Genomic DNA, 11,462 nt, shown 5'->3' on the forward strand with positions numbered 1-11,462 from the left:
ACACTTCATGTAAAATGTGATGGTCACCTGCTCTTGTATTTTATGAATTTAAAATTTAGCATTTAACCTTATAACTTTCTAACCGATAGACGATATTATGATATGGTCTCATATAAATCTCATGAAGAAAGGCAACGATGGACAGACCATATATATATACAAACGAATAAATACCTAGACACTTAATAAAAATAGAATTTAAGTGCAATCTTGTTAATCTTTCAAGCTCGGTTTTCAGCATGTAAATTTAAAATTGCTCGTAAACTAAATATTTATCAGAGTATTTGGCATTACAATTTAGTGAAATGATAGATTAATTAGTGGGCTGCTAAGAATTTAGATTTGAATTATTTGGATAAGTCCCAGTACATTGTTAAAAATAAACATTGGATATAAACATTATGCAATAAATTCAACATAAGTTATATTTAAAATTTAAAGAATTCAGCCTAAAAAGAACTTTTGCATTTGCCTTCTTCAGCAGCTTGGTCGCAGTCTCGTTTGTATCTCGAGGTTTGTATAGCTTCATACACAATTTGTAGTTATTCATAGTTCTAATCCAGTGTTAAATGTCAATGTGATTGAAAGCATTGAAATATATGTTAATGCAACAGCACTCTAACAACACATTGAAAACCGAATCAGAAATCTCAAAAGTTAACGTATGGTCTTCAACAATAGACAGTATTTATATCATATGTCAAGCTTTAAATCATCCTTAGTCTAGACTAGTCTTCAATAGATTTAATATTTACTTTCACAAATCTGTCATTAACAGTTACGTCTCTAAAGTACACAACACTGTAAGATCAAATACAATGTTTCTGAGTTGGGACAGGCGTGTTTACATTTGAAAGGTTAAAAATGGTTTCTTACTGCTCTAGCTTTTCTTATGCTGCTTTCACCCGTAATTCGAATTAAATGGAAGTGTGAACGAGGCATTTATTAATAGAAATACAAAAGGTATATTGACAAAAAACAGAGTGTTTTAACGCCCAACAGCAAAGGTAGATAAATGATTTGGTGTTTAACGTCCAGCTGCAAATATTTCATGTGTATCGGTTAATGGTATATGCATATTCATGAACCCTGCATTGTATATAGACCGATACGCTGAACCGGTTTTTAACGTGTTGGTTCACTGTGTAACAGTCCACAAGAAGACATGTCACCTCAGAGTGGACAAGTCTTAGCACTTTTATTACTATGATTGGCACTTGCTCACTCAAACATATCGCCATTACAGCAACACATCATATCATAGACCGAATACATTTAGCCTATTGCTTGTAGCATGATCCGAGAAACAGACCTATAATAACAAAAACTGAACATTGGCCAATGAGTCATAAAATGAGTTTTAGATCAGATGGGCCCTGCCAGACAACATATACTCCGGTGCAATCATTCAATACACCGAATAGAGTTGATATATTGCTAACAATATCCAAGAAAGAAAGAAAAACATAACCTTGAAAAATGTACATTGACCAATGAACCATGGAAATGGGGTCAATGTCAAAAGAATCAACAAGTCGTGTGTGTTCACCTTACATTCATCCCATACATCAAATTTATATTGCTTATAGAATCTGTGAAAAAAGCAAAACCACAGCATCTTAACATTGCGTTATGAACCATGAAAATGAAGTCAAGGTAAAATGAAACATACCAGACAGATATGAACACCTTGCAATCATACCATACTTCAATACAATTGCTTCTATTATTTGTCTAAATTGAGAAACAGACTAAAGCATAAAAACGTCACATTACCAATGAACCATGATAATTAGGTCAAGGTCCGATGAACCCTACCAAGCGGACATGCACACCTTACAACCATTCCGTACACTAAACATAGTTGTCCTATTTAATGATTGATAAATTTGTTTTGAACGCCACTTTCAGCGCTATGGTCTTTTTCGTGACGGTAAGTTATTATTGGTGGAGGACGCTGGAGTGCCTAGAGAGAATCATCAACAACATGTAGTATTAAACAGTGACAATCATAATCAAATAAGATTGGAGTCGAATGCACCTGCCAAATCCGGGATTCAAAGACACAACTTGTGTATTGACAGGCTAGCGATACAGTAGTTAACCCACTTAGACCACTCGGCCACTGAGGTTCTAGTTGACTATTGCTGAAAGTATCTGAGATACGGACTTGACCACCAAAATAAATACCTTGATCACTGATCCAAGAAATAAGTCTCATCTGTGACGAAACTGTGAAATATCGGGGACTTTAAAATTGTTTAAAACCGAGAGGTTATGAACTTCAATAATTTTATAAAGCCTTTCAAAGCAATGCTCCACTATACAAGTCAAACAATTGTATTATCCATTCCTATAACTGAACACTTGGAAGTACCTTCTTTGTATTGGCTACCTAAAATACATTAAAAATGTTAACTAGTTCCTTGACTACTATTCATGTATTTTTGTAATGAAGTATATATTTAAATAATGGAATTAATTATTTTTCTAATGTAAAAAAATGTAGGATGTTTTAAGTAACTTGATGTACGTACTATTGGTGGTCTCGTTTCAATTCGGATGACAGTTATGACTTTTCGACTTTATATTGCATTATCTCAAAAGCTTAAGCAAACAGAAGCTTTTCCAATTAAATGCTTCTTTGACAAATGTCATTGCAAAATTTTAATAGCGTTCTCTTTTAATGAAAATGGTAAACTGGTATATACACTTAATGGAACTATTCACTTTCTAGTTGACAACACGGGAACTCTATTCTAAATAAAGGCAACAGTAGTATACCGCTGTTTATTGAAAGTCATAAATGATTGAGACAAAAACAAATCCGAATTCCAAACTAAAACCGAGGGAAACACATCAACTATAAGAGGAAAACAACGAAACAACAGAAACACTGAAATGAACAAAAAACAAACGACAATGCAACACTCACAGAAACGAACTATAAGATAACAACTGCCATTTTCATGACTTGCTAAAATAAACGACAAAAAGAGAAGATTTATTTATTCCTATAGTTCATTTTCTTCTTTTTTTTGACGGAGATGTTCCTTTGAACCTATCTTACGGTGTGAATTTTCCCCCAATTCGTTCGTTATTCTGGTGTCTTTAGGATCTGTAGTGACGTTTTAGAAATCAATTATGAACGTAATCTTGGTTATTTATAAAGTCAGGGATTTGCTACCCAAAACAACTTAAAACCTTTACCAAATTCGTTCATATTTACAAGGGTTTGTTTTTGAAAATGTGGCCACAACTGCAGAAATCGCATTTGAAACGGGTAATGCATCATACCTTTTACAATGATGTTGTTAATTGAGCCCGTAGTTTTAGATACGATCCTATTAACTCTAATTTGATCATTCGAATATTTTATTCTGAAAGGCTCTTTTTATTTTTCGTTTTATTATATATTGTATAAATAATGTAGTCGATTTTTCTCTTTTGATCCGATTCATATTTTGCATGTTGTGGTGTAGGAGACTCACGGCAGTTGTAAATACAAATATCTTTCATGTGTTTTTACTATATCGATAGGGTTTTTCTTATTGCTGAACGCTGTACAATGTCCGTTTGTTATATACATTCTAGTTTAGTCTCTGATTTATATGTCACAAATAGATTCTGGGTGTATCTGTGACTGGGAAATGTGTTGGCCTGGAACCACACACACACAATAAACAGTATGACAAGTCTGCACGGACTCTAACTCTGGGACTAGCTCTTGTAACAAAAGACGACTCTGGTTAGTGCGATGTATAATTTAATAAGTTCAGCATGGAATACAATTGTACAGAGTTGGAACTGCTCAGTGTAATACTAAATCCAAATTGCCGCATTAAAATAGCAACATAGTTTATATAACAAACCAAAAACTACTTGAATAGACTTGACAAATATTTCTCTAAATGAGTGAGAAAATTCAATTAAGGGATTACAGAAAAATTAACACATATATAGATAATAATTAACAATAGAACATACAGACTTATTTATGGAATTAAAGGTTTGGCTGGTCATATACGAATAATAGATCATTTTGAAGTAAAATGTCGGTAATTGAAAAACAAATTAAAACATGAAATTAGATTAGCTTAATCTTCTAAACTTGACTTAAATCTTGCACAATAAAAATAACAAAATCCCTTAGTGAAATATTGCAATTATAACAAAACAGTGATTTTACAAAATCTTTTACAAAATGTCCGAAAAGTCTCAAATCAATTTTTGTCCATTTTTCCACTGTGACATTTAACTGTCTAATTGTAAAGCATACGGTTACCACAGCTCTCTGTTTTCAAATCAATGAAATTACATTATCCAAGTTGTCCCTCCTAAAAACCGGTCTCATAAAAGCAAGTTAAAAAAAAATGTATTTGAGAAAACGAATTCATAATCGACAGGTTGAAGTTTATGATTTTTTTTCAATTAATCTTGTCACAAGATGAGTCATGCATCTTCGGCAGACCTTATGCTCTACACCCTTGTACTTTTATTTAGCCATTTAGCCATTTTTTATTCGAGCGTCCCTGGCGAGTTCTTTGTACTAGACGAAAGGCGCGGTTGACGTACAAAATTAAATCCTAATATCTATGATGAGTTTATCTATTTCCTATATCTGGGATAGCTTCTGATGTTAGTCTGTTCTCTAGATGACGTTTAATCCACATCTGAAGTTATTCACATCTACTACAGAAAGACATTCACTACTACAAGCTGTTTATTTCATTATCTCTATTGTTGTTGCTTTTGATGTCTATTTCTGCAATTAATGACTTTTCCTGAAAGTGATTACCGTGAATCATATGTATGAAATGTACACTGGTAATTATATCAATTAACAGTTCAGATGATCGCTCCGTCAGGTATTTACAAACTCCCACGATCTCAGCTGATTACGAAAACAAACCAGAGAAACTATTTCACCTACATAGAGAATGTTTGCTGATTTCTTTGGCTTCTGAATGATGCACTATTCATACCCGCACAGAATGTCAGTATTTGCATCTCAATAAGAATTTCTGTAGTATCCTGGCGTTTTGTACTTAGTTCGGACTTGGCTGATTTCTTTGTCTGTGGTGCATCATTTCCATATTGCATACGTTTAACTGCTTATTTATCTGATCGTACCATTAACCTTTTTTTTTTATTTATACTGTGTAAGTGTTCGACGATCGAAGTTTTTAACGACCATTTTTAACGACCGCCCTTGCACAGTTGTAGAGATATATATGACAAGACTATATAAAACCTGTCATTATATTGACTAAAATTTCAATTTCAAAAATAGCATGGTACTTTAGAACTCACAAGGTCTCAGATATTCACACTATGAAACTCCGTCAGTAAACGCAATTTTGGACTGGGTTAGCCTGATTGGTATACATTCTGTGAAAATTCTGACAACCAAACTACATACGTACATTTTCTTTCGAACCTTAACCACCCGAGAAAACAGTTGACATATCACTTTCATTTTATTTGAACTCTCGTGAATAGTTGTGTAATTGGCAATTATACCAAATCTCCTTATTTTCCCTTGGCCAGCTACTCAATACACACACTTTTGAAGACTTGAAATGAACGAGTTCCGTATAGATACATTGTATGAAAGTGTCCAATGGTCTGATCAATCGAAAGTAAAAATAAGTATACTAAAACAACGAACGGTATAACTTCTCATAACATGACAACACAAAACACTAATTATATCCATTGAAATAACAGTTTTTAACATGTATATACTAGCTGTTATTGTCGTGTTTTTCGTATGCTTGTTTTGTCTATGTATTTGCTTTGACCAAATTTTGTTTTTGTTTCGCAAATAAAGTTATTATAAAATCGGAAAATGTCTTTAACATTCATTCAAAAATAATCTTACAATAAGGGTTATATCCCCTTAACTGGGTAAGTTGAAACATTAATTCGAACAAACAAATATTTGATATTTTATTTATCTTAACAGTTTAAATAATGGAATAGATCACTTATCATTCTTTATTCAAATAAACAGTCTTAAATAGTAATTGTCAATCTGTCTCAAAATTTGCAGAATTAAGTACTACTATTTTACAGTCCAATATGGCGGTATACAAACTTCATCTAACTTGTCGTCTTTCTAATCGACCGGGCAAGGGCTGTTTAGCCAGTCAAGGTCGTTAAAAACTTCCATTTGTTGTCGTCTTTCTATTTATTTGTTTTGCCTTGGCGTTGTCAGTTTCTCTTCGTTTCAAGGATTTTGAATGTCCCTTTGGGATATTTGGTCTATTTTTTTTAATTTCTAGTTATACATGTCATTTACGTAAATCCAGCATAACAGATTAACGCACAATGCAGAAATCAAACGTACTATGAGACACAATAATTTGAATGACGAAGTCCGTAATTATGTTCTTCGACTGTCCAATTACCACCAGAGTAAATATAAGGATTTCCTGTTTTTTCCTATTTTCTTATAATTACAGTTCTTTAAAGATCTATATGTACGAACTTCCTATCGCCATAAAACGGCATTGATAACAACATAGATATGTCCCAAGGTTACATAAGTAGGCTGCTTCATTGGAACTTTCGTGGATATAGTTGTCTCATCGGCCATTATACCACATCTCCATATCTTTATATAGATGAATGCATGATCTATCTTCATTGATGTTTTCTTGATCAGCAAACAAATAAAAGAATAAAAACGGTGAAGTGAGAATTGCAGGTGACATTTTGTTAGCTGAGTTTCTAATGCACGAAGGATATGCATGGGAGTTCATGCCTTGCTGTCATAAAATTTCGAGTACGGTTTTCATTTTCAGACTAATTCAAACAATCAAAATACTGGATTTGATATTTCAAGTTTTTTACTCCAAGAACTGAGTAATGAGGTCAGTAATGTTTCAACTACGAGAGCTAGGACCCAGGGTGGTAAACATATGTATCATGTAAACTTACCGAATATGCGTTTGACACCTAAAGTGACATCGGCTAACAAGAGCTTGTTCAATATGTTTAACTAAGAACTGTTCAATAGTTTCCTTGGACTTATTTTAGTTCCACGGTATTTTTTAAAATGTCGTTTAACTATTGATGTTCTAGCCATGTTTGTTGTCTTGGTAAAGTTGAAAAAGATCGGAATTTTTTCTTTATCTCTTGTTGATCAAAAGCCCAATTGCCAATGGCCGCCAACGTGTTTAACCCTTGACGTACGAACTGTATTTATATTTTTTGGGGTACTTTCATACGAATATAATCAAACCCTCATACTTGTTATCGACACGGCAGATGCAAAAGGTGTTTCGATTGCTAATGTTTTAGATTTAGTCTGAAACAGATAAGTGTCTGTGTTTACAGTTGTAATTGCAATACCTTGAAATCGTGTACAGCAGATTTTCATTCGTTAAATGACAAGTTTGACAATGTTTGTATATTCTGAAGGCATACGGAATAATTCGCTTCTGACAAAAGCTGACCTCATGCAAGTGCCTAAGAAAATACCAATGAAATAAACCGAAAATTACAAGGAACTGAATCTATGAGAGCTAACGTAATAAAGCATTACAATAGAAACAAACACTGCAAGCAACAGGAATTTAACAAATTGTTGGCATGGTAGAAAACAGCAAAGCTTAGTCATTTTTATATTTATATACAAATTTCTCACCTGTTTAAACAGGTGCACCAAGAATGCAATACACCTGAATCTATTAAAAATCCTCTGTTAAACGCACTTTCTCACAAATTTTGTAATACGAAATAAAATTAGTTACCGTATGACTTATATCGACAGGAATATCTGAAATTTCACAAGATTGTATCACTGACCTTGACATTTACCTAACAACCTGTAAGATATGCATTCTGCAGATGCAGTATTCATGAATCACAACAATTGAAGTCGAAGCCAATCGAATGAATGACTTAATCTGTGCCGTTATTTTAGGATTTGGCACTTGCAACTGGCCGTCTGCCGAAATACTTCTTCACAGACGCAGGAATTTTCTTACTATGAAATCATTCAATTATGTTGCATATCTACAAGAATTTGCGTAACATTTTAAGGTGACATAGTTTTTGGATTAATCGTTAGATCAATATTGATGTATGTCAACCTTACTATATTTGATGGCAAGCTGCTTACAGCTCGAGACTGTACTTATAACTCCCTTAATAAAAGAAATATTAAATAAATTATTGCTTTGTTATTGTTGATTACTTAAAGTTCAGCAGCAAATATTTCACACATATTCAGGCCGAGTGATATAAGTATCGTCAAAGGAAGTTAGATTTAATAAATTATTGCTTTGTTATTGCCGATTGCTTAAAGTTCAGCAGCAAATATACCAAACATATTCAGGACGAGTAGATATTAATACCAATAAATGGAAAGGTTTTGAAAACATCTGAAAACTTGTCTCGTTACAAAAAGAACAATAAGACAAACCGTAAACGAAATCATCAAAACGGTAGCAAGTTAGACTTGTAAAATAAATAATTGTTTAGTTATTGTTGATTGCTTAAAGTTCAGCAGCAAATATTTCAAACATATTCAGGACAAGAAGATAATATAAGTCATTAAAAAAAAACCTGGAAAGGTTTTGCCATCAACTGAAAACTGGCCTCGTTATAAAATAGAACAATTAGACAAACCGTTAGACGAAATCATTTAAAAGTAATTAGACTTTCAAAATAAGGAAATACAATGCCAACATTAATCAAAGTGTAACATGACATTTGGGTTGCCAATACTGGCTTGTTAATTTAATGTGAAAGAATAAATGTCTTCTCAAGTTCATTTCTGATGCAGACGTTTGTTGTGTATTTTTTTCAGGAATTTTAATTAAAAAAGGAAGGTCAAATAAGCCATGCAATTTAAAAGACGTATATGTCAATTTAATGTCCATCATTATGAAAGTCATTGGTGTTTCATTATTGGTACGATTTGTAACTGGTAAATATTTAATTCCGTTAGGATTGTTTGGAATTGCATAATAGACTTAAGCTTGTCAATAAGAAGTATATTTCTATTCCGAATAGGGAAATTTACTATTGGAAAACTGAAATCATCACATTTGTAATACCAGTGTTCCCAAGTCCATTACTTTATCTCTTTTCGAAATATGCATGTAATATTTGATACTGTTGCCTTGAATAGCAAAAATACATACCTTTACATTTATTTTTTGACAAAACAGATATACCGATAGCTATCATGCTTAGATATAAGAAGATGATGTATTGAGTGCCAACTCTCACCCAAGTCACAATTTGTAAAAAGTAAACCATTATAGGTCAAAGTACGGTACACTATTTCATGGAGAGATAAATAGATATAACAAATTATGGTGTATTTTACGATTAGCATCTATGAAAAAAATCAACACCTGATTAGTTTCAGATACTTTTGATTCAGTCAGCAACCTTGTCATACATTTTATCCTATTTTTCCAACTTTATCACATATATATCATGAGGTTCAAATAGTTACCTATTTCAGCAATTCATCACTAAGGACCACACATTACATACTCATAGCATTTTGGATAAAGCTGTCAACTACATATATATCAATTATGCATCACTTATATCTAAATATTAATGACAAGATCTTAAAATGAGGGCATTTTACGGAGTTGCACTAAAATGTAAAATGTCTGAATCCCTAAAATAAAATTGTAAGACTAATCGAAAATCAGTGGCGGATATAGGAGAGGGGTTCCTGGGGGTTGTAACCCCCTTTTTTGATGATCAGCGCATCTGAATGGGGACATATGATTGGAACCACCTTTTAAAAAATGGCTAGATTCCCCCCCTCAAATTAACAATAAACAGACTAATGTCTTATCCATATATAAAGATTGTCATCTAATAGATATGTAATACTTTAAATTATGAAATTAAAGGGGCCAAAAAGTGATCTGATCATATCTTCTTTGCATTGCTACTAGAGGCCATAAAAAGTCTGTGTAGCTCATCAAGGTCTATATGCATTTGCATCAATGGACACTCACCAATATTGTAGACAAGAATACAAATCATCACTTAATTCTCTTATTTAGTCGATTTTACATTTACTCTCCATCTCCTTTTTCATTTTTGTAAGCGCTTAGATAATTATTGTGCACCATTACCATTCAAATATGAAGGTAATGGCATAGAGAAACCTTGCAGCTGAGTAACTCTTGGTTAATGGAGTGATCGTAGTAATCGTAATATGACGACTGGATTATTCTGGTTAAAAAGTCTTATAGATAATTTAAAGCAGTGTTAGGGAGGTAATCCAACATTATACAATTTTGTTTTTGGATTACCTCCCTTACACTGCATTTAAATTGTCTATTTAAGACTTTTTAACCAGAAAAAATCCAGTCGTCCTTTAACCAGGAAACCCTCGTTTTCCCCCTAATACCTGAATGGTTTGAGCTGTAACCCCTTAAGCCAATCCTAACCATTCCTTTGTGGTATGGAAACATGTTTTATAATTTCAGAGAGTTCCATTCACTGTTCCACAAATTATTGTCTGGAAACTAGAATTTTTTTTTATTGCCCTCAATTCCTAAACTGTTAGGACCATAACCCCCTTTATCAATCCCAACCTTTTGTGGTTATAAACCTTGTGTTTAAATTTCATAGATTTCTATTCACTTATACTAATTTTATGGTGCGAAAACCAAATGTCTTTGTACAATGATAACAACTACGTGATACCAATATACGATTGCATACAAAACTTTTTGTGGTCGTATAAAAATGACTGAAATGATTTTACACATTTCTGCCGTCGCCATATTGGGATCGTCGTAATTATAGTTACAATTATCAGTTTAACACCTGTGATAAATGATACATATGTGTTTGTAAATAAATAATGCAATTTTGTGAGACCAAAATATTTTTATATTTTATATCTAGATCAAAAGCATACCTGATGAAGATTATTCAATAGAAGATTGTGTTTGAGGACATGATTACCCCTGCTTTGGAACTTTCAAGGATAAAAAGGAGCATAGCCATTGGTTTTCCTGTTTGAATGGTTTTACACCAGTCATTTTTAAGGGCCCTTAATAGCTTGCTGTTAATTGTGAGCCAAGGCTTCCATCCTAAAGGCTGTACTTTGACCTATAATAGTTTACTTTTTACAAATTATGACTTGGATGGAGAATTGTCTCATTGGCACTCATACATCATCTCCTTATTTCTAATAATATAAAAAAGAAGATGTGGTATGATTGCCAATGAGACAACTGTCCACAAGAGACAAAAATGACACAGACATAAACAACTATAGGTCACCGTACAGCCTTCAACAATGAGCAAATCCCATACCACATAGTCAGCTATAAAAGGCCCCGATAAGACAATGTAATACAATTCAAACAAGAAAACTAACGGCCTTATTTATATAATAAAATGAACGAAAAACAAATATGTAACACATAAACAAACGACAACCACTGAATTACAGGCTCCTG

This window comes from Mytilus edulis, chromosome 5 (assembly GCF_963676685.1).
Source record: "Mytilus edulis chromosome 5, xbMytEdul2.2, whole genome shotgun sequence".
NCBI classification, from domain to species: Eukaryota; Metazoa; Mollusca; class Bivalvia; order Mytilida; family Mytilidae; genus Mytilus; species Mytilus edulis.